Genomic DNA, 26,103 nt, shown 5'->3' with positions numbered 1-26,103 from the left:
TGCTAGCGCTTCTGAAAGACTGTGTCTCGGTCATCCGTCTTCTCAAACACCCTGCAGTGCGAGAAACCAAACAAAGGCGATCGAGTCTTGTGGGGAAAAGTGCGCAAACCTCTGCAGAGTGTATAAACTAATCATGATTAGCCGTGTCCCCGGTTATGGACATCTTGAGTATCTAGTTCTTGGATTATCCTGTTGATCTCATCACGTTACTTTAAATGAATATTGTTGGGTTTAATGATGTTACTTAATTGGGATTGAGAATGCTGTCAACCATTCTCAATGTTCAACAACCACCTTGATAGTTAAATAAATTTATTCCTTTGCAGTAGGGAAAAATTGGCTTTACGCAAAAACCTTATAACCATAGAGCTTTTCCACCAGCCAAATATGCATGTAGTGATAGCCATTGTTCATCATTCTCTATGGTGTGAATTTGCCAGTACATTCAATGTACTGACCCGTTTCGGGCTGCAACGTCTCATGTTGCAGGTTTCTTACGACAAGTAAGTGATACGTTAGGGTTACGATTTCTACACTCAGCTTTGCCGTTGGTGTTGATGGGAATCCACAACCTTGTTGCTTCCGCTATATGGATTGAGGTGATAGTATTTACGTTACTTTATACATGTGATTTACCTCTGTTATAAATCCTTTGAGTACTGTGTGTGTCAGCATACCGATCCAGGGATGACACTTAAGCACAGAGACTTGATCCATTCGGGTCGGGTCGCTACAAGATGGTATCAGAGCACATGTTGACTGTAGGACGTGACCCTAGAAACTGGCAAGCCCATAGTAAAGACTTTTCTCTACAACTTTCCCTTTCAAAAAGATCTTTTACCTCTCTTCTCTTCTGAGCTTATTCAAAATTTCCCTTTAATGAGACCATACCCCTTTCCCCTTTTTGACCACACGAAGATTCGACTGATGAGACCACTCCAAGAAGTACAAGATATCGGACAACTAAGACCACTTCGAAATGAAGAGTATTTTCCAGAAGACCGAAAACAAGTAGAATTTGAAGGCTCTGAAGAATTCTCAGATTTGTATGACCTAGGAAGGCTACCCTTATGGAACTTGGCAGACTATGGAAGTTGTCAATGCCCGAGATCAAGGTGTGTTGGAGAAAGACCGGAGCATGTAGAGTTAAGAACTCAAGGATTTGTCAAGGAAAACCCTAAGGCAGGAGATATCAACTAGGGAATGATAGCTCATGGGAATGACAAGAGCAGAAACACGGTTATCCGTGATGTCATCGCCCGCTGATGCTATTGTCACCATGCTGAGTTAAGGATGCAGTTTTAACCTTAGCTGGTGTATCACCAGGATCTGGAAGTGTTACATCAAGAAGTTAAGATGGACCTACAAGAAGCAGTATTTTGACAAGGAAGTATTTCATGAGGAACTCAGGACCCAGAAACTGAAAGTAGCCAAGCTAGAGGAGGTTTGAGATACCGGAGATTCATCAGGAACTAAAGGACAGAGGACATGGTTCATGCCAAGGATGTTGAAACCTAGAAGTTGAAATGAAACTACAGAATATTAACGGATGTCACGAGAGACTTCGCGTCAACAGAGATGAATCTGGCAGAAGAACTTGAGAAAGACAAGCATGATCGAAACAAGCCATTGGAGGCATGAACAAGGCTTGAAGAGTTTGGAGACGTTGAATATTTATTGACCTTTAGAAGACCAAACCCCTATTATATACCTACGTTAGATGCGACGATTGTGAGCTGTCATTTGTTTGATGTTTTTCGACAGCCACAACAAAAATCTGCCTTTTCAAAACTATTGTTTGCATTGTGTGTATCTCTCTCTATCTATCTTATCTCACCCCAAACCCATGGACCCAATAGCGGATGAATGGAGATGAGCTTGTATTTTCTGGACCGATGGGTCAGTTGGAGACAGACTGATGGATTCAGAACATGGAGGATCACATGGAGAATAACCCTATAGTTGGACATGATATGACCCAGCATGCTCTTCAGTGCTTTGAAAGATGTGCTGCTACTTGGTGGAGGATGTACCAAACCATGAATGGATGGCAAGGAGTAACCACTTGGAAAGAATTTAAGTTGACTTTGCCAAAGTCTCGGCTTGTTTCCCAGAAGTTGAAGCCTTATGGATAGGACATGAAGAAACCTTGTGCATGCAAGATTTGTGGAGAAATCGGACACACCCATAAAGAACACAAGGATGAATGCCCTAAATTGTTAAGGAAGTCAACCAGTTGAGGAATGCCCAACTAGGAAAATTACTTGTTTCTTGTGTGAAGGGACTACCCACTACCCTGCTCAGTGTCACATTTACCCCTTGGTACAAAGAACCATCCAACAGAAGAAAGAAGCAATTAAAGGAGCCCTTATGGGAATTTTAGAAGAAACTATGATGAAAGAAGAGGTGGAGGACACACCCAAAGAGGAACCAATTAAACCCTGCACCAAGTCTTGCTATTCATGTGGAGAAGAAGGACACATCTCCCAGAATTGTATGAATGGGGATCTAGTAGAATTCCCGACGAAGGAAATAGAGTATGACCCACAGGAAATAGAAGCCCTGATTGGAATGGAAAAGTCCAGGAAGAGAAACCGATTGGATTCCAGGAAGGACCTGAGTCATATCACCTGTTACAGGTGCAAGGAGTCCGGGCACTACCTCAACAGTTGCCCAAAAAGGAAACCTCGATACTTGTCAGAAGTAATATGTTTTAGTTGTAATGGAGCAGGGCACTTTGCCAGAGAATGCCCCAAGGAGAAGGAAACTTGCGCTAGATAGTTGAGTTTGCAACAAAAGAAATGGAGTAGTAGAAGTGAGAACATTTTCTTTTATATTGAGGTGTTGAGTTAAGACATGTAATGGAGAAGCGAGAGATTGAAATCATTTGAGAATGAATAAAGTAGCATCGTTGGTACTGATATGGATTTTATGAGTTGTTACTCTATGAAGAAGGATTTTGACCATTTTTAAGGATAAGAGAAATATGGTCTATGGAAGGTTTGTGCATTTTAAGGGTGGTAGTACCCTGTAAGAACCATTGACCCCTGGAAAAGATAAGGATACTCCACTGAGTGGATTTCGGACAAAAATGAATACGAGTTTTGTCTCGATATGTGTGATGCCCCAAGAGTATGTGGGATGAAGTTGGAGTCCGTCAGTTGTTTGGACCAAAGGTGATCAAAGGAGTCAGAAGAGAATGTTAAGTTGATTCGAGATAGACTGAAGGTAGCTCAGTCCAGGCAGAAGAGTTATGTAGACTCAAAAACTCAAGGAGGTAGTCTATGAAATTGGAGACAGAGCATGTCTTCATGTGTTCCCTCTGCGAGGAGTTAAACGAATTGGAGTTAAGGTAAAAGTTAGCCCCGAGATTTGTAGGACCATACCGAGTTTTGGAGCGTATGAGAGAAGTGGCCTACAAGTTTGAGTTACCCGAAGGACTGTCAGGAGTTCAAGATGTGTTTCACGTTTCCCAGTTGAAGAAGTGCCATGCAGAGATGGCCAATATTCTCTTGTAAAGACGCTTGACCGCGGAAAGGATAATGATGTTCCATGAAGTGGAATATGGACTTCATAAGTATAAGTTTTATCTCGGTATGAGGGATATTCCACGAGGATGAAGAGATGAATTACTATTGGATATAAAGGAGGTATGATGTTGGAAATATGGATCAATGGAAACTCCATGATGAGTCTGAGTAATCATGTCTTAGTTTGGTGCCAATAGAAGGAAGTAAGACAATACAAATGGAAGGATTTAAGAATACTAGGAAGCTGGATGTTTGGGAAAATGATCAGTTGCCCGATTATAAGTTCAAGGACTACAAGTGATGAGATGGGCCATAACCCACAGGCCCCAGGACCTGCCAAGAAGCAAGCACATTCTTGCTGAAGGAAAAAAACCCTGGAAGTGGATATACCTTTGTCGACAGACGATTTTATAGGAGTTTACGCAAAACCTGAGAGTTGTGAAGGAACGATAGATGTTTTTCTGGCTTGCAGAATCAGTGGATTATTCCGAACTTGGTTCGTCGATGAGAGAAATTCTGCAATGCTTGTGAGGATGACCGAGTGTTACAATGCGAGATTCGCTAAACCGTATACAAGGTAATGATTTGGGTGCGGGATGGATTGATCACCATACCGACTTACTCTTATTATTCGCCTTGCTATATGGGATGGTAAATCTGAGTGACTTGCCTATAGTAGAGAGACGACGATATTAAACCTTGTTAAACCTTAGAATGGTATAAGAATTTTTCCCTTGTACACGGCTGTTTTTTTTGCCAACCATAGGTTATACGGTGAGGATCAACCCAGACCCATTTCCTGCAGGAGAAACCATAAATTGTTGACCACCATGAGATATCGATAGTTGTTTAGTTTTGGCGCCCGACCCGTCAGCTAAGAAGACCCAATCTCGGAATAACCTTACCAAGAGGAAAGGACAGAAGAAATGAGCAAAAGGTTATGCCACTACCGGAAGAGCTAAGAGAAGGAATTTTCTCGAGGATCTGAGAAGACCGACACTGTCAAGAATAAGGATCGAGTATATGAGTTTTGATGGAACAGTAATCATGCTTCTAAGGGTGGTAGCACCCCAGACCCCTATGAAGATTGATGGAATCTAAGGAGACCCCCAAACCCTAACCTTTTCTTGCTAGCCTCTCCGAATCTCGAGGACGAGATTCATTTTAAGGGTGGTAGGTTTGTAACATCCCAAAATTCTAAATTTTGGAATGTTATAATAAATAGATAGATTTGATTGATTGTTTGATTGATTGACTGAAAGTGAGTGAATTCGAAACTCTTTGAAAGTTAAATGAGAGGGAATAAAAGGACTTTCCCAAACTTTCATATTTGCTTTCTGATCTCCATGAATTCAAATTCTTTTCAAACACAAAACCCCGGAGAGAAGATGACATGACTTCTTCCATTTATTTAAATGACAAGGGGTGTTGAAAATATTTGAATTTCATTTGAAAATATTTCCGATTCTGGAACTTTATGCAACTCAATGATTTTCATGAGAGAAGATAAAATGACTTCTTCAAATTATATGAAATATGAGTTGGGAGTTCCAAAGAATTAAATTCAAAGTTCTTTTAAATTTATTTTCAATTTGGAGTTATTTGAGTTTTATTCAAATTATTTTTCTCCAAAAATAAAATATATGGAAATTAGGGTAACATGATTCCCTACAATAAAAAAATTGGAGAAAAATTAATTTGAAATCATTTTGGTATTTTTTAAAATGATTTTTGTTGGATTTTAATAGACCAGTAGCACTCTTTGATTTATCTGAATTTGTGTGCATTTTATTTGAATTTATAAAAATGTTCACGTCGTAGAAAATCTTTTTCTGAAAATTTTGATATATTATATGCCTATATAATATTTTTAGTTATTTTGTTTTTATTATTTTAGTTCTCTGGAAAAAAATGTTTATAAAAAAAAACCTTCCCGCCAACTGGGCCGGCCTAGCTCCCAGGCCAGGCCACGGCCCAGCCCACCACCTCGTCGTCCCCGAGCTCGGGAGGGACTCCCGAGCCAGCACGCCGCCGCGCCGTGGCCTCCACGGAGTCCTCGGCCGCCTTACCCCTCCTCCAAGGCCACCTCCTCCCCTCCCCTACTATAAAGCCGCCGCCCCGGGCCCCGTTTCCCTCTTGGTCGCGCCGCCGCCTCCTCCCGCAGCCACCGCCACCGTGGTCAGCCGTCGCTGCCGCCGCTCGCAACTGCTGCACCGCTGCCTTGCCGCGCCACCGCATGCTGCTTGCCTCCGCCGCCGCCGCACTTCCGCCCCGCGCCGCCCGCGACGCCTCTCACCGATGCCGCTGTTTCCGCCGCCACCGGAGCCGCCGCCGGAGCCCCGCGCCGCCTCCCCGGAGATCGCCGGTGTAACCACCGTCATCGATGGTTCTTTTGGGTGAACCGGTATAAACCGTAACCCGCCTCGGTTTTATTTTAAGTTCGGTTTAAAAAAAACCTAGACTAGATCTGTTTTTTTAGGTTTTACTAAACAGCGAACGTCCACTGTTTAGACCGTATAAGCGAGCGTTCGCCTTTTAGTCTTTTTCTTTTTCTGTTATTTTCGGCCAGGGACCTATATGTGAGGATTTTCTTTACAGTTTAGCCCCTGTTCTTCAAACAGTCATAACTTTTTGCTCGTTAGTCCAAATTCAACGAAACCAACGCCCACGTCTTCGTTATGATCCCCTCTATCTATTAATCCAACTCAAACATGTTTTTGAAAAGTTTAAAATTTGAATTAGATCAGTTTTGAATTCAAACTTCGTTTGACCATAACTTGAGTTTCGTAGCTCCGTTTAAGTTAAATCTTTTTGCAAATCGAAGCTCTTGACCTAAACCTTCTAATAAGGCCAAATTCACATAATTTTGGTACTGTTAGAAATTGTTTTATGTTGCAAGAGTTATTTGCTTGGTTTCGATGTTTTCCGAATTGTTTTCTTCGTTCTTCCCGATCTTTTGAGTGATTGCTTATGTGTGGTTATTATTGCTTACGATAGATTGACCGGAGTGTGACGAGTAGATCTATCAAGAGTTTTGAGTGCGAATCATCTTCATCAACATTGCAGGCAAGTTCACACTTTGATCATATCCCCTTCCATACCCAGTTTTTTTTTTGCATTAGATCAATCCTCACACATTGCATGGTTAGGATCTAATTAAATTGTGGGATGGGAAGTAGATGAGGTAGTACCTATCACCTGTATTATTATGAAACCTTTGGGAGTTACTTCTACGTTTGCTTATTATGCCATGCTATGCTAGTAGACGTGGATTGGGTGAGTGATACCCATGACAGATGTGAGTTTGTTAATTTTAATGGTTTATCTAAGGTGGCAACTTAAACACACATCTGGGTGGATTGAGGCACCTGATGTCTATCAGGACTTGCCTGTTTTCTTTTGGACCACCACCCGGGCTCAAAGGGGTCATAAGATCTTTCATGCTAGAAACTTCTGTGTGCAGCCACAAGCCATTATGGGCTCTGGCATAGTTGACTAAGTCGTGCGAACTCTTACGGGTAGACTAGCAGATGTAGGGGAAAGTAGGTGTACCGGTCTACCCACATGTAAGGTGCTAGCGCTTTTGAAAGACTGTGTCTCGGTCATCCATCTTCTCAAACACCCTACAGTGCGAGAAACCAAACGGAGGCGATCGAGTCTTGTGGGGAAAAGTGCGCAAACCTCTGCAGAGTGTATAAACTAATCATGATTAGACGTGTCCCTGGTTATGGACATCTTGAGTATCTAGTTCTTGGATTATCCTGTTGATCTCATCATGTTACTTTAAATGAATATTGTTGGGTTTAATGATGTTACTTAATTGGGATTGAGAATGCTGTCAACCATTCTCAATGTTCAACAACCACCTTGATAGTTAAATAAGTTTATTCCTTTGCAGTAGGGAAAATTGGCTTTACGCAAATACCTTATAACCATAGAGCTTTTCCACCAGCCAAATATGCATGTAGTGATAGCCATTGTTCATCATTCTCTATGGTGTGAATTTGCCAGTACATTCAATGTACTGACCCGTTTCGGGCTGCAACGTCTCATGTTGCAGGTTTCTTACGACGAGTAAGTGATACGTTAGGGTTACGATTTCTACACTCAACTTTGCCGTTGGTGTTGATGGGAATCCACAACCTTGTTGCTTCCGCTATATGGATTGAGGTAATAGTATTTACGTTACTTTATACATGTGATTTACCTCTGTTATAAATCCTTCGAGTACTGTGTGTGTCAGCATACTGATCCAGGGATGACACTTAAGCACAGAGACTTGATCCATTCGGGTCGGGTCGCTACAGCCACAAGTACAATGTCCGCTCCATCCCTATCCGCAAGGACGACGAGGTGCAGGTCGACTGCAATCCTCTCCACGGAGCTGCGCCACAAGTACAATGTTCGGTCCATCCCTATCCGCAAGGACGACGAGGTGCAGGTCGACTGCAATCCTCTCCATGGAGCTGCGCCACAAGTACAATGTCCGTTCCATCCATATGCGCAAGGACGATGGGGTGCAGGTCGACTGAGATATCTCCCTCAGAGTTGCATCTGAAAAAATATTCCGAGTGAAGATTAAGTTCGACTCGAAGGCAAACGCAAGCAGATGCAGAAGATAAACCAACATCAGATAAAATCTCAAGAGTTTCAGAATGAAGATAAAAGTACTCAGGCGTCAGGCCCGAAGGAGTTTAACGGTTACAAAAACCACTCTGCATTCCGAAGCAAATTTAAAGCAAGTTTAAGTATCAAGTTTGTTCACTTGGCAGGAGGAGGACTTGTAGGCTCGACGAACTCATCCAAATCAATCCCATCCACGATCCGAGTGGCAGCAGCAATAAAAGTCTCCATGAAGGACTGGAAGTCGTGCCTTTTTGTGTTAGCAACCTTGATCGCCGCCAACTTCTCCTCTCGAGCTTCTCGACAGTGGACTCTAACCAGTGACAGAGCCACGTCAGCGCCACATCGGGCAGAGGACTTCTTCCATTCCTACACTCGACCAGGGATCTCGTTGAGTCGAGCCATCAGAGACTCGAGATCATTCTGAAGCGTTGCCCTTGGCCAGAGTGATGAGTCGATGCGTGAAACTGCAACCTTCTGACGGGCAAGATAACTTGTAACACTGGCAACGCGAGATTCCAGTCGAAGCACATTCATGGCAGCCTCGTCACTAACTAGAGAAAGGATAGGGTCCAAGCCTGTCTTGACCCGTCCAGTCTCCTCTTCAAAGTTTTGGCAGAATTCTGCAGAGTCAAAGAGTTTATGAGTCAACTGGTTGGGTCCAGCTTGCAAATAGTAAAACAGTCGAGTAAAAAAGAGGTACCTTCAAGCATAAGAAAGAGTTTCTTAGCAAGAGCTTTCAGATAAGCCTCCAAATCGTTCCTCCTGTGAGTCATGCTCTCCAGCTGGTCGGTCAGAGCCACTTTATCTTTTTCAGATGAGTCGCCTCTCGATTGGATTCAGTGAGAGACGACTTCAGCTTGTTCATTTCTTCCTCCAATGCTCCGACCGAAGCCAGTTTCTGGTCAGCAAGGGCAGTCTTCTCCTAAGCCTCCTTCTGCGCAGCTGCAAGGTCCAGATCCTTCTTCTCTAGGGCCAACCTCATTTTTTCTGCAAAATACACATTTAGATCAAATAGAAGAATGAAGAGATAACTTGAGGGATGGTCAAGATAAGTAGTCGACAGGCTGTTACCGTCCGTACCAGCGACTTCATCTTGAGCCTTCTTCAAGTTCTGATGAGCCAACTCCCGGTCAAGGTGAGTTGCCTTTGCTTTTCCTCAAATTCGGCAAACTTGGAGATAAGCGTACAAGATTTATACAGTGAGAAAAGGAGATATCAATCGACAAGATCAAAGATTATTTATTTCTGAATGAATAAAACTTCAAGACTACTCAGACCCCAACCAACTGCCAGCAGTCGACTGCGGTCTCGGGGACTACACCCAGTGGGTGTACTAAGCGTGCCCCCACTGGTTAGGATTCCACTTGGCCGATCCACCCAGGCCGAGTTAAAAAAAGAGAAAGAAGTGCTCAGACCCCAACCGACTGCCAGCAGTCGACCGCGGTCTCGGGGACTACACCCAGTGGGTGCACTAAGCGTGCCCCAACTGGTTAAGATTCCACTCGACTGCACCCAGCGGGTGTACAATCTCGAAGTGCAAGACAATGAAAGATTGCGCAAAGGAAAACATTCGGATAACATATCCTAAAAGAACAAATTCAGTCGGAAGTTGATTTACCTGGAAATTGGCTCGAAGAGCCGTGCTGGCGTCATAAGCAGCCTGACTGCTTTCGTGCACCACCTTCACCCGCTCCATCATTATGCCAGCCTGACGAATAGCCTCCGCAGCAGCGTCTGACTGGCTTTCTGGAACATGATAGGTAGCAAAGAAGGGGACGGACGGTCCAGACGCATCGGCTTGGAGATCAGAGGCATGAGGTCGGATGGTTGAAGCAAGCTCTGGAGCAGTCGACGATGCGGGACGCACACTCGACACTGGGTCAGCTAAGGTTACAGAAACCTTACTCACATCTTTGTGCCGTTGAACTGCTCGCTCCGTCATCGGCTCCAACTGGGATGTCTTGCTAGTTGTTGCCTTCTTCTTCCTGGGCCTCAGCGGCACGTCCTCTTCATCATCCGGAAGCTCGATGACATTGGGAGGGGCTACAAAGAAATCAGTCGACCCTAAATGAGTCACCAGGATTCAACCAACTATACAATCGAGAACAAGATCACGAGGATTGTACCCGGGTTGGAGGTGACCGCATCTTCCATGTCCTCATCTTCATACTGACGGGTGGAAGTCCCAGAAGTAGCAGCACTACAAATTTCAGAATTCAGTCGGTCATGTTTGGCGAAATAAGTCGACTCAAATCCAGACTCATACTAAAACAAGAAATCAAGTCCAACTAATACCCGGAAGTAATGGGGATGACCACTTTGATCTTCGGCAAGGCCTTTGGCGGTTTGGACGGCGTAGCTTTCGGTTGCTTCGACGCCTTTTCAGTCAGCGTCGGAGAAGACGTTCAAGGGCGCTTCTATGACTGCCCAGTTTGTACGGTCGCTTTGCCGCGGGCACTTGCGGGATCGTGAGAAAGCTTGGATCGTTTTTCCCTACAAGGAGGAGAGTCGACCTCTACTTCTTCTTCTTCTGCACTCGGGTCGTCGCTGTCCTCGACTTCTTCGTCGTTAGAGTGCCACTCGCCGCTTTCACCTCCACTCGCCTCCCCCTCTGGGTCCTGCTCCTGCTCTCCGTTGGGCATCGAGTACATCTCAGTCAGGGCCTAGAAGACAACAACCAAGATAGGAGACAGTCGGATAACAACAAACAGCTAATTGATAAATCAAGAAGGCACTCGACCACTTGGAGTCATACCTTGTCGGTTTTGTACGAGTTGTTGAGCGGAGGAATCCTCCGTGATCCCCTGGGGTTGTCCTTGTTGCCAGTGATGCTCTTCAGACACCCTTCCAACATGGCATCATCGACTTCCTTTGGATGGATCCGAATGGTGTCGTCGGTGCCCGAATACATCCACATCGGATGGTCACGAGCTTGAAGGGGTTGGATGTGTCGCCTGAGGAAGACCTCCAACAGATCCATACCGGTTACCCTGTCACGGACAAGCTGAACTACTCGCTCAACCAGCAGTTTCACTTGCGCCTTCTCCTCTACGATCACTTTCAAGGCAGAGGGCTTCTCCACTCGGGCCATGGAAAAGGGGGGGGGAAGCCCAGTCGACTGACCGGGAGTTGGCTGGTCCTTGCAGTAGAACAAGGTCGACTACCACCCTCGGACCGACTCAGGAAGGATCATGGCTGGGAAAGTACTTTTACTCCTCATCTAAATCCCAAGACCCCCGCACATCTGAATCACTTGCGTCCTCTCATCACTCGGGTTGGCCTTCTTGACTGACTGAGAACGGCATGTGAATATGTGCTTGAAGAGCCCCCAGTGTGGCCGACAGCCCAGGAAGCTCTCACACATGGACACAAAAGCAGCGAGGTACATGATGCTATTCGAAGTAAAGTGGTGAAGTTGGGCCCCGAAGAAGTTCAAAAAACCTCGAAAGAAAGGGTGGGGAGGCAAGGAGAACCCGCAGTCGACGTGAGTAGCGAGGAGAACGCGATCACCCTCCTGTGGTTGTGGCTAGGTCTCATTCCCCGGGAGTCGCGCCCGATTCGTGGGGGATCAGTCCCTCCTCGACCAGGTCGTCGATGTCGTCCTGACGGATCGTCGAGCAGATCCAGTCGCCCTGGATCCAGCCCGGCGGCAGGACGGCCCTCGAAGAAGATCTGCCCTGGCCAGACTTCTTCCCCTTCGCCTTCGCGGTCGCATTCTTCGCGCGCTCCAATGCCACTGTCTTCTCTTTCCCCATCGCGGCGAGCAGAGCTCGAACGCGACGGCGGCACTGGAGTAGGAGCGGATGCAGCGGAGAAAACTGAGAGGGAAAGAGAAGAACGAAGATGCACTGTTCAAAGAAAACCCCGGCCCGACGCCTTATATGGGGCCGCTTCCGAGTGGCTGGCATGTGGGTCCGGATGACCCAATCAAATCCCGCAACATTCGCGCGCGAGGTACATGGCGAAAAAGGTGGCGTAGTGATCGAGGCGGCTGCACATAATCCTTTCCAATTATTGTGGCCTCCCCCGTCTCACGTGCTTCCCCAAAATCCAAATCCCACGATATCCGCACGCAACAGGGTAATCTGTCAGACGGAATTTCTTCTCCATACCAGCACTCAAGACATCATAGTAAAGTTCACTCGGCAGATTCAAGAATGGATCAAGGCGACTGGAAAGGAGTTGATATCATTATGGTTGTTCGCTTGGTCACGATAAGTCACTACCGGAGCACAAAAATTGAATTGGGGAAATTCTCAACTCCTTCTCCACTCAAGCCCCGAACCATTCGGGGGCTAATGATGAAGCTATGTACCTAGGGTAGGGTCATAGGCCTGACCTAGACTACCTCCCCAAGGACTTCACCCTAAAGCCAGCAGCATTCAAAGGGTACCATCATCCACTCGACCAGAGACATTCCACTCAGAAGAATCAATGTCACTCGACCATCACAGAAGTCACTCGACAAACAGAAGTTCTGAAGCCACTCTACACAGCAACGGTCGAGCGTTTACTCATAGCCTTAACTACCATTGATAGCACTTTAATACGGACGTTACCTGTAACACTCTACCTTTATGTACATTGAACCCCGCATAACGGAGGGGAGCTGGGGTCCTGGCGCACTCTATATAAGCCACCCCCTCCTCCAGGACAGGGGTTCGCATCTTTTGTAAACACACACACACACACGCATATAATCCAGTCGACCGCCTGAGGGCATCGAGACGTAGGGTTGTTACTTCCTCCGAGAAGGACCTGAACTCGTAAACTCGTGTGTACAACTACTCCATAGCTAGGATCTTGCCTCCTCATACCTACCCCAATTCTACTATCAATCTTAGAACCACAACATATACCTTTTTACCTTTGCTTCTCCGTATTTTCTTCTTCATATTAATTATGGGTTTAATCCTCTTTTTGGAGCTCCTTATTAATGCGATTGGTTGAATAGAAGGCTCCTCCTCGTTACCTGATTCATCATAAGAAAGAATAGGGGATATTGGGAAGTCTCTTCCCTTTCATTAGTATTCTCTTCATGGTCCATTTGTTTTCTTGTCTTTATGTAATTGGCAATATAAGGATTTTCAATGCAATTCACCGCACAATACATATAAATTTCCTCTAGATCAAAATCAAGAACTTTATCAAGGACCAATTCTGGCATATCCTTGGTTATACATTTCATTTCTTCATAACCCACAAGCAAACTAAGTTCATTATGATGTGCAAGGGAAATCAAGTCATCACAATTTTTGGACATGATACGATCATGAAACAATTTGCATTGGATATTTAAATGGCCACGTTCATTGCAAAGTTCACAAGGATGGCTACAAAAATTTAAATTTTCAGCACAAACATCTAGCCTTTCTTGCAACCATTTAATTTCTAAATACTTATGCCTCTTGCAAAATCTATCTTCCCTATTTGGTGTGTACTTGCAAACTCTATGCACTCCACAAAAATTGACATGCTTATAAGAGACATTTCCATCATGACTAGTGCAATCATCATTAGTACTATGGATATTCAAAGAGTTCATACTAACAACATTGCAATCATCCTCATCATTCAAAGATTTAGTGCCAAACATTTTAATGCATTCTTCTTCTAGCATTTTGGCACAATTATCGGAATCCTTATTTTCACAAAAGACATTAAAAAGATGAAGCATATGAGGCAACCTTAATTCCATTTTTGTAGTTTTCTTTTATAGACTAAACTAGTGATAAAACAAGAAACTAAAAGATTCGATTGCAATAGCTAAAGATATGCCTTCAAGCACTAACCGCCCCGGCAAGGGCGCCGGAAAAGAGCTTGATGTCTACTACACAACCTTCTTCTTGTAGACGGTGTTGGGCCTCCAAGTGCAGAGGTTAGTAAGACAGTAGCAAATTTCCCTCAAGTGGATGACCTAAGGTTTATCAATTTGTGGGAGGTGTAGGATGAAGATGGTCTCTCTCAACCAACCCTGCAACCAAATAACAAAGAGTCTCTTGTGTCCCCAACACACCCAATACAATGGTAAATTGTATAGGTGCACTAGTTCATCGAAGAGATGGTGATACAAGTGCAATATGGATGGTAGAAATAGGTTTTTGTAATCTGAAAATATAAAAACAGCAAGGTAACTAATGATAAAAGTGAGCGAAAACGGTATTGCAATGCGTTGAAACAAGGCATAGGGTTCATACTTTCACTAGTGCAAGTTCTCTCAACAATAATAACATAATTGGATCATATAACTATCCCTCAAAATGCAACAAAGAGTCACTCGAAAGACCCTAATGCGGAAAACAAACGAAAAGATTATTGTAGGGTACGAAACCACCTCAAAGTTATTCTTTCCGATCAATCCATTCGGCTATTCCTATAAGTGTCACAAACATCCCTAGAGTTCGTAGTAAAATAACACGTTAAGACACAAATCAACCAAAACCCTAATGTCATCTAGATACTCCAATGTCACCTCAAGTATCCGTGGGTTTGATTATATGATATGTGTCACACAATCTCAGATTCATCTATTCAACCAACACAAAGAACTTCAAAGAGTGCCCCAAAGTTTCTACCGGAGAGTCAAGACAAAAATGTGTGCCAACCCCTATACATAAGTTCACGGGGTCACGGAACTCGCAAGTTGATCACCAAAACATACGTCAAGTGGATCACGTGAATATCCCATTGTCACCACAGATAAGCACATGCAAGACATACATCAAGTGTTCTCAAATGCTTAAAGACTCAATCCGATAAGATAACTTCAAAGGGAAAACTCAATCCATTACAAGAGAGTAGAGGGGGAGAAACACCATAAGATCCAACTATAATTGCAAAGCTCGCGATACACCAAGATCGTTCCAAATCAAGAACACGAGAGAGAGATCAAACACATAGCTACTGGTACATACCCTCAGCCCCGAGGGTGAACTACTCCCTCCGCGTCATGGAGAGCACCGAGATAATGAAGATGGCCACCGGAGAGGGACCCCCCCTCCGGCAGGGTGCCGGAAAGGGTCTAGATTGGTTTTCGGTGGCTACAGAGGCTTGTGGTGGCGGAACTCCCGATCTAGGTTATTTTCTGGAGGTTTCTGTATTTATAGGAATTTTTGGCGTCGGGAACAAGTCAGGGGGGTCTCTGAGTCGTCCACGAGATAGGGGGGCGCGCCTAGGGGGTAGGGCGCCCCCCACCCTCGTGGCTAGCCCGGGACTCTTCTGGCTCAACTCTTTTACTGCATGGGTTTCTTTTGTTCCATAAAAAATCATCAAAAATTGGCACATCAATTGGACTCCGTTTGGTATTCCTTTTCTGTAAAACTCAAAAACAAGGAAAAAACAGAAACTGGCACTGGGCTCTAGGTTAATAGGTTAGTCCCAAAAATCATATAAAATAGCATATAAATGCATATAAAACATCCTAGATGGATAATATAATAGCATGGAACAATCAAAAATTATAGATACGTTGGAGACGTATCAATTACTGAAAATTTCTTCCAACTTATCAATCCGAGAAGGGCTTTCTTCAATTCTTTCATGAATTACGGTTCCTTTCTCTTCTAGGAATTTAAAAACTTCTCCCGCTTTTGGCCCAATTTTATTAGAAAGATTATGCATCTTTTTATCCAAGTTTTCAATATGTTCTTCCGTAAGCATTTTCTTTTCAATAGCACCTAGCCTTTCCATAACATGCTTAAGAGTTAAAGTTGTTTCATTAACCACAAGAGGTGGTGATCCCACTAAATTTCCCATAGCATTAAAATAATCAAGAGAGGGACACATCGAGACATTTCCACCGATAATCGTATCAAGGATGAATCTATACCAAGTAGTGATGCCCGCATAAAAACAGTGAAGAAGAGCAACTGTAGATTGCTTACGAATGGATCTATTATGAGCATTGCAAATCCTATACCAAGCATCTTTTAAATTATCCCCTCCCCTTTGTCTAAAGTTAAGAACTTCATTCTCAGGGTGCACTCAATAGAGGAGGAACTATCCATAACAACAAAAAGTGACCACAAAATTGCACGCGAAAAACAGATCTGACGAAAAAATGGCGAACGAAAAAGAGGGCGAATAAAACGCCAATTTTTGTGAAGTGGGGGAGATGAAAATGAGAGGAAAATGGCAAATAATGTAAATTGCAAGGAGATGAGATTTGTGATTAGGAACCTTGTATATGTTGATGATGTCTCCTCGGCAATGGCACTACAAATTTCTTTTGATGTGGCTTGAACTACGTCGGTATTTCCCTAAAGAGGAAGGGATGATGCAGCACAGCTACGGTAGGTATTTCCCTCTGTGATGAGACCAAGATTATCGAACCGGTAGGAGAACCACGCAACACTACATGAACGTCACCTACACACAAAGAACAAATACTTGCAACCCAACGTAAAAGAGGGGTTGACAATCCCTCTCGTGTAAAAGATAGGTACAAATTGTGTAGTTGATTGGATAAATAGATCTCGCGGGAACGCGAGATAAAGTAAATAAACAAATATTGCAGCAAGGTAATTTTGGGTTTTTGGTTTAATAGATCTGAAAATAAAAGCAAATAAAAATAGATCTCGAAGGCAAATATAATAAAGAAGAGACTTGGGGGCCGTAGATTTCACTAGTGGCTTCTCTTGAGAAAAATAGCATATGGTGGGTAAACAAATTACTGTTGGGCAATTGGTAGAACTTCAAATAATCATAATGATATCCAAGTAATGATCATTATATAGGCATCATATCCAAGATTAGTAGACCGACTCCTGCTTGCATCTACTACTATTACTCCGCACATCGACCGCTATCCAGCATGCATCTAGTGTATTAAGTTCATGGAGAAATGGAGTAATGCAATAAGAACGATGACATGATGTAGACAAGATCTATTCATGTAGGAATAGACCTCATCTTGTTATCCTTAATAGCAACGATACATACATGTCATTTCCCCTTCTGTCACTGGGTTCGAGCACCGTAAGATCAAACCCATCACAAAGCACCTCTTCCCATGGCAAGAAAAAATCGATCTAGTCAACCTAACTAAACCAAAGATTTGAAGAAGAAATATGAGGATATGAGTAATCATGCATATAAGAGATCAAAAGACTCAAATAACTTTCATGGATAAAAAATAGATCTGATCATAAACTCAAAGTTCATCAGTTCCCAACAAACACACCGCAAAAAGAGTTACATCAAATAGATCTCCAAGAGACCATTGTAATGAGAATCAAAAGAGAGAGAGAGAGAGAGAGAGAGAGAGAGAGAGGAAGCCATCTAGCTACTAACTACGGACCCGTAGGTCTAACAACGAACAACTCACGCATCATCGGAGAGGCACCAATGAGGATGATGAACCCCTCTGTGATGGTGTCTAGATTGGATATGTGGTTTCTAGAACTTGCGGCGGCTGGAATTGATTTTCGTCGACTCCCCTAGGGTTTATGGAATATTGGGGTATTTAGAGAGTAAAGAGGCGGTGCGGGACGCCACCGAGGTGGGCACAACCCACCAGGGCGCGTCCAGGTGGGTTGTGCCCCCCTCGGGCACCCCTCTGGTACATCTTTGGCCCATCCTGTGTGTTCTGGCCCAGTAAAATTCTCCAAAAAGTTTCACTGCATTTGGACTCCATTTGGTATTGATTTTCCGCAAGTAAAAAACAAGCAAAAAAACAGAAACTGGCACTGGGCACTATGTCAATAAGTTAGTCCCAAAAAATGATATAAAGTTGCTATAAAATGATACTTTTGTAACTCCAAAAATTGTGAAAAATTAGGACAATGTGGGCAATTTGTATACCAATCTTGTGTACAAAAATTAGGATATTATCGCGCTTCTGTGATTTTTAACAATTCTCCTACTGGGCGCAAAAGTTTTAGTTTTTTCAACAAGTTCAAATCAACTATCACCAAACATGACCCTAAAGGCTTTACTTGGCACAAAAACTAACTAAAACATAAAAAACACAATAATAACAGTAGCATAATTGTGTGAACACACAAAAACAGAAAGAAAAGAGAAAAATATTCATTGGGTTGCCTCCCAACAAGCGCTATTGTTTTATGCCCCTAGCTAGGCATAATGCATAGATTCAAGTATTGTCATCTTTGGTTTATTTTCCATAGATGTGTTTTTGTCAGGAGGTTTTTCAAAAATAACTTGAAACACATTGTCCATAGAAATTTTAGCATTATCAAGTTGTCCATCTTTTTACCCCGTTTGATTCTCGGCTACAATCCAAGAATATTGTTTATTAACATCATTGGAAACTTGTTGGATCACATCCAAAACAGGAATTTCCTTTTTAAGGTTCTCATAAAAAATTGATTATTACCAAGCAAATGTCTTAATGCGTAATCACTATTGTAAAGGATCTCATCTATCACTGGTTTTTCACGGTTCATACCATAAAAATCAAAGATCTCCCTAGATTCCCCTACTATGTGATCAAATTCATTCATAAGAATAATGGTGACTATCTTCTTAGCTCTAGGATCTTTTGTAACCGGTAATTCATAAAAAATCTTGCAAGGTAGGATCAATACGGATAAATCTATTCTCAAGTTTTACAACTAGGGCTGAAATAGGTTCCGCATAAGTTTTAGTTCTTTTAAGTATAGGAGCATCCTCACAAGTCAAGGTTCCAATACAATTAAAGAATTCTTGGATGACTTTTTTTCCTATAATGTTTCCTTATCCCAAAACAAAAGTTTTAGCATCCAGATTGCTAGAACGTCCAATTTTAGGGGTTCTTCCATACCAAAGTCATTCATGATAATAGGTTCGAGCAAAAAAAGATCAAACAAGAAAATAAAAGGGCAAACAAAAAGAAGGCAAATAAAGAGGCAAATATTTTTGTGCTTTTCGCAAAAACGTTTTAGAAGTGGGGGAGATGAAAATGAGAGGCAAATGGCAAATAATGTAAATTGCAAGGAGATGAGATTTGTGATTGGGTACCTGATAGGTGTTGATGATGTCTCCCCGACAACGGCGCCAGAAATTCTTCCTGATTGCTTGTATCTATGTTGGTATTTCCCCAAAGAGGAGAGGATGATGCATGCATCGCAACAATAAGTATTTCCCTCAGTTATGAAACCAAGGTTATCAATCCAGTAGGAGAACCAAGAAAACTATGTAAATAGTACCTGCACACAAATAATAAATACTTGCAACCCAACGCGTAAGAGGGGTTGTTAATCCCTCCTCGGTATTGAGATAGATTAAATTGTATGAGATTGGATAAATAGATCTAGCAAAAACACAAAATAAAATAAAGAAATAAAAAGTGCAACAAGGTATTTTTGGGTTTTTGCAATAATAGATCTGAAAACAATATGATAGAAAATAGACCCGGGGCCGTAGATTTCACTAGTGGCTTCTCTCGAGTAAATAACATACGGTGGGTAAACAATTTATTGTTGGGCAATTGATAGAAGAGCGGATAATTATGACGATATCCAAGGCAATGATCATGTATATAGGCATCACGTCCAAGACTAGTTGACCATAACGACTCTGCATCTACTACTATTAATCCACACATCGACTGCTATCCAGCATGCATCTAGTGTATTAAGTTCATGGAGAAACGGAGTAATGCAATAAGAACGATGACATGATGTAGACAAGATATATTCATGTAGGAATATACCCCATCTTTTTATCCTTAATAGCAATGATACATGCATGTCACTTCTCCTTATGTTACTGAGATTGAGCACCGCAAGATCGGACCCATCACAAAGCACCTCTTCTCATTGCAACAAAAATCAATCTAGTTGGCCAAACTAAACCAAAGTTTCGGAGAAGAAATACGAGGCTATAATAATCATGCATATAAGAGATCAAAGAAGAGTCAAATAATATTCATAGATAGAACTGATCATAAACTCACAATTAATCGGATCCCAACAAACACATCGCAAAAAGTCATTACATCAAATAGATCTCCAAATAGGATGATGAACCCCTCTGTGATCGTGTTCCCCTCCGGCAAGGTACCGGAATAGGGCTCTAGATTGGATCTCGTGGTTTTGGAACTTGCGGCAGTTGAAATTGTGTTTCATCGACTCCCCTAGGGTTTTTGGAATATTTGGGTATTTATAGAGCTGAGGGGCGGTGGAAAGGACCTCCATGGGCCCCGCTACCCATCAGGGCGTGCTAGGGGCCTCTGGCGCCCCCAGGTGGGTAGTGGGCCCCATGGGCCTCCCTTCCGGCACTTCCTTGGCTCCCAAGTTGTCTTCTGGGCAGAAAAAATCTCCAAAAAGTTATGCTACATTTGGACTCCATTTGATATGGGTATTCTGTGAAGTAAAAAACAACAACTGGCACTTGGCACTATGTCAATAGGTTAGTCCCAAAAATTGATATAAAGTTGCTATAAAATGAATATAAAACATCCAAGAATGATAATATAACAACATGGAACAATAAAAAATTATAGATACGTCGGAGACGTATCAAGCACTCGCCACATCATCTCTCGACCAGGTGGGTCGGGCCGACAACCCCCATGGTGTTTCATTAATGGGCCACTTTGGGCAGCCCATGACATATACAAGGAAGATTCCACAAGACTTGGTGATCAAGACAAGGACTCCTCTCCACCGACGTAGCCGACTAGGACTCTTATTATCCTAGGCCTCCAGTACATTACATAAACCAAGGCCAGACTAGTCGATAGATATATTCAAGATCATTAGAATCATACACAACGAGCTCAAGGTAGACCAACTATCTACTCGATACACCATCATCAATATAACAAGAGCAGGGCGTAGGATTTTGCCTCCATAGAGAGGGCCCAAACCTGGGTAAACTTCGTGCATGTTCTCTCTTGTTACCCATCGATCTGATCTAACAGCTCGGGCCCCCCTACCTGAGATCTATCGTTTTTGACACCGACACAAGAGTATTAGCCCATTTATTAGTGTCGCCCTTTAATGAGAAAGGAAACAACTTAAGGATATAGTAGTAGCGTTTTTTTTTCTCATGAGCAAATAGGGTGGCTATATCATTTAATTTGGTAAGGTGTGCCACAATAGTTTCAGTTTCATAACCATGAAAAGGATCATATTCAACCAAAGTAATCAACTTAGGATCGACAGAGAATTCATAAGCCTTATCGGTAAGAAAGATAGGAGAAGTGGCAAACATAGGATCATATTTCATTCTCTCTATCATAGATTTTTCTTTCATCTTACTTAGTAGTTTCTTAACATCCTCTCTATCATTACAAGCAAGAAACTCTCTAGCTATCTCCCCACCCATAACATAACCATCAGGTATCTTAGGTGGTTCAACTCTAGTAGGAGAGCTAGGCATAATAGGTGAATCATAGTTTTCATCAGTTTCAGCATTTCCAAGTTCTTTAGCTTTAGTAAGTTGTTCATCAAGAAATTCACCTGGTGGCACAGTATCGTGAAGCAAAGGACTAGCATCATAACAAGGTTCATTTATAGCAGAAGTAGTATCATCAATTACTTGCGACATATCAGAATGAATAACATGTGGTGGTGCCACAAGCCTACTTAAAACAGAAGGTGAATCAAGTGCGGAGCTAGATGTCACTTCCTTACCTCCCCTCGTCTTAGAGGGTATGATCTTAGTCTTAGCGTCTTTCAGATTCTTCATAGTGTAAAATCCCAAATGAACTCAACAAATAGAGTTATGCTCCCTGGCAACGACGCTAGAAAAAGGTCTTGATAACCCACAAGTATAGGTGATCACAACAGTCTTCGAGGGTAGTATTTCACCCAAATTTATTGATTCAACACAAGGGGAGCCAAATAATATTTATGAGCCTTAGCATTTGAGTTGTTAATTCAACCACACCTCAGAAATTATATTTATGCAACAAAGTGTTTAGTAGCATAGTAGTTTGATAGTTTTGATAGTAGTAGCAACAATAGCAGTAACAGGAACGGTGACAGTAGCAATTTGTGATGATTGTAACAACAACAACGAAAGTAACTTAGCAAAGATCAATATCAGAAAAACGTAGGCATTGGATCAACAATGGATATTTTTGTTGGATGATATTCATCATATAACAGTCACAACCTAGAGCGATGCACAATAGCTCCAATTCATCAATGTAATGTAGGCATGTATTCTGTATATAGTCATACGTGCTAATAAGAACTTGCATGCCATCTTTTGTTGTTACCCCCCCCCCCCCCCCGTGGCTATGGGGTACATAAGGAAACTAAGGGATATTAAGGCCACCTTTTAATAGAGAACCAGAACAAAGCATTGACACATGCTGAATACATGAACTCCTCGGATTACAGTCATCCCCGGAGAGTGTCGCAACTATTGTCACTTTGGGGTCTACGGATCAGAACAATAACAAGTGCATATAATTAGTAGATAGGATCAAGAACTCAAAAATATTCATGAAAACATAGAGGGTTTAGATCTGAAATCATGACACTCGGGCCCTGGTGACAAGCATTAAGCATAGCAAAGTCATAGCAACAACAATCTTAGAACATAGTGGGTACTAGGGATCAAGCCCTAACAAATTGACTCGATTACATGACGAATCTCATCCAACTCCATCACCGTCCAACAAGCCTACAAAGGAATTACTCACTCCCGGTGGTGAGCATCATGGGATTATTGATGGAGAGGGGTTGATGATGACGACATCGAGGAATTCCACCCTCTGGAGCCCCGAACAGACTCTAGGTCAGCCCTCCCGATGAAGAACATGAGGTGGTGGCGGTTTCATATCATAAAACGCGATGATTCCTTCTTCCTGATTTTTTCTCCGTGAGACGGTACTTATGGACAAGATGCCAGAAGAATGGAGACGGAGTATATTAGTACCAATCTTCAAGAACAAGGGGGATGTTCAGAGTTGTACTAATTACCGTGGAATTAAGCTGATGAGCCATACAATGAAGCTATGGGAGAGAGTCATTGAGCACCGCTTAAGAAGAATGACAAGCGTGACCAAAAATCAGTTTGGTTTCATGCCTGGGAGGTCGACCATGGAAGCCATTTTCTTGGTACGACAACTTATGGAGAGATATAGGGAGCATAAGAAGGACTTGCATATGGTGTTCGTTGACTTGGAGAAGGCCTATGATAAGATACCGCGAAATGTCATGTGGTGGGCCTTGGAGAAACACAAAGTCCCAGCAAAGTACATTACCCTCATCAAGGACATGTACAATAATGTTGTGACAAGTGTTCGAACAAGTGATGTCGACACCGATGACTTCCCGATTAAGATAGGACTGCATCAGGGGTCAGCTTTGAGCCCTTATCTTTTTGCTTTGGTGATGGATGAGGTCACAAGGGGTATACAAGGAGATATCCCATGGTGTATGCTCTTTGCGGATGATGTGGTGCTAGTTGACGATAGTCGGACGGGGGTAAATAGGAAGTTAGAGTTATGGAGACAAACCTTGGAATCGAAAGGGTTTAGGCTTAGTAGAACTAAAACCGAGTACATGATGTGCGGTTTCAGTACTACTAGCTGTGAGGAGGAGGAGGTTAGCCTTGATGGCCAGGTGGTACCTCGGAAGGACACCTTTCGGTATTTGGGGTCAATGTTGCAGGAGGATGGGGGTATTGATGAAGATGTGAACCATCGAATCAAAGCCGGATGGATGAAGTGGCGCCAAGCTTCTGGCATTCTCTATGACAAGAGAGTGCCACAAAAGCTAAAAGGCAAGTTCTACAGGACGGCGGTTCGACCCGCAATGTTGTATGGCACGGAGTGTTGGCCGACTAAAAGGCGACATGTTCAACAGTTAGGTGTGGCGGAGATGCGTATGTTGAGATGGATGTGTGGCCACACGAGGAAGGATCGAGTCCGGAATGATGATATACGAGATAGAGTTGGGGTAGCACCAATTGAGGAGAAGCTTGTCCAACATCGTTTGAGATGGTTTGGGCATATTCAGCGCAGGCCTCCAGAAGCTCCAGTGCATAGCGGACGGCTAAAGCGTGCGGAGAATGTCAAGAGAGGGCGGGGTCGACCGACTTTGACATGGGAGGAGTCCGTTAAGAGAGACCTGAAGGATTGGAGTATCGACAAAGAGCTAGCTATGGACAGGGGTGCGTGGAAGCTTGCTATCCATGTGCCAGAGCCATGAGTTGGTTGCGAGATCTTATGGGTTTCACCTCTAGCCTACCCCAACTTGGTTGGGACTAAAGGCTTTGTTGTTGTTGTTGTTGTTGTTTTGAGACGGTACTTATGGAGTTGGAGTTAGGGCTAACGGAGGCTTGTGGGACCCATGAGCTCATAGGGTGCGTCGTGGGGGTAGGCACGCCCCTGAGCTCGTGGCTCCTGGGTGGCCCCCCTCTAGTAGTTCTCTCTGCCAATATTTTTTATATATTCAATATTCTACGTAAATTTTCAGTTTAATCCGAGAAATTTATTTCTCCACAAAAACAATACCATGGTAGTTCTGCTGAAAACAATGTCAGTCCGGGTTAGTTTCATTCAAATCATGCAAATTAGAGTCCAAAACAAGAGCAAAAGTGTTTGGAAAAGTAGATACGTTTGGGATGTATTAGTGTGTTGGCTGAGATCACCCATGGTGCTCGGAATTGTGTCGAATCCTTGCTCTAGGGTGATGTTTTCCATCTTCCAGTGATCCAACGCCTTTCGAGCCAAGGCAAGGGCAGGGGTCCCATCTGGATTTGGAGAGGAGTGAAATGAACAAGGTGTCCACCTGTCGGTGTAGATGAGGGCATGGTTCATCGCCATTTGGCTTTGTCTCTATCTGAAGAGCCTCTCTGATTGCTCTGCAGGGTCAATTTCACTTGGAGTAATCCAACGATTACAAGTTAGCACTTAGTTTGCTTACCTCCATATGGATTATAGTCTTTGGTGCTTATAGGCTACTTCAGCAACACTATGTATCCGTTGTTTTTCTTTTCTATTTCATGTTAGCCATTGTTTGCTGGTTTTCAGTGGTTATAATGGTGACCTTGTGTAATCCTTGGCTGGTTCTAAAAACTCCAAAGGCTAATCTTTGGTCTTCACATTGAGCAAACTATTATCGTACCACATAAAAAAGTTAAAGATCATATCTCCCATTTCCTTTGGTTATAATATGTGCCTAGCCAGGACATAAGAATCTGAAAGAAATTTCTAGTAGCCACCAATCTTTTTTGGATTACTAACACACTCCTGTGTGGGCGACTTGAGAGGCAACCTGAAACCTAGCCGCCACAACAGTTCTTCCCTTCCCCCTCTCGATCGCTGCCAGAGGACGCCACATGTGAAGCCGTGTGGCCGGCAGCGGCAGGGACCTTGCCCGCAATACGGGTGGCTCTCGGGAACGATGGCAAGCTTTCGTGGGAAATGGCGGTGGTGCATCGACGTAGGTCTTGGCATGGACAACTCTGGCTTGCCGCTTCATGGTCAGCATGGCCCTGCGCATGGGCATGGTGCAATGGGCATGGATGGTGGTGGTTCTTCGTGGTGGCGTGGGTCTGTAGAGAAAATCGGATCGATGACTCGAGATGCGCTTCCAGCCCAACGACTGAGTTGGTTATGCATGGTAATGGCGATATATTAATGGCGTTACCTTGTTCAAGGCATTGTACGAATGCTTCAGACTAGCTCTTCATGAATAAAACCTAGATTCTGGTGTCATGGCATGGTTTGGTGTGGATATGGTCACTGTTGTAGTTTGTCGATCGTGGATTTGATCGCTTTGGTTAATCTCATGCTAAGACGTAAGCCATTGGTTCGAATCACATAGAGTACCTTTCTACTAATTTGATTCCCCTTTTTATTTATTATTTAAACTTTCTTTGTATTTTTAGATAATTATATGACTTAGTACAGGATGCATGCATGCATTTTTGTTTGGACAAATGAAGCATGGGATCTCCTTACCTAACCATAGTTTTGGTCTTATATGATTTTGCTATTTATCGACGTGTTTTTTATGTGCGCGTGTTGGTGTTGGTTCTG

The sequence above is a fragment of the Triticum aestivum genome, chromosome 4A (assembly GCF_018294505.1).
Source record: "Triticum aestivum cultivar Chinese Spring chromosome 4A, IWGSC CS RefSeq v2.1, whole genome shotgun sequence".
NCBI classification, from domain to species: Eukaryota; Viridiplantae; Streptophyta; class Magnoliopsida; order Poales; family Poaceae; genus Triticum; species Triticum aestivum.
Note: the sequence above shows the minus strand (reverse complement) of the source record.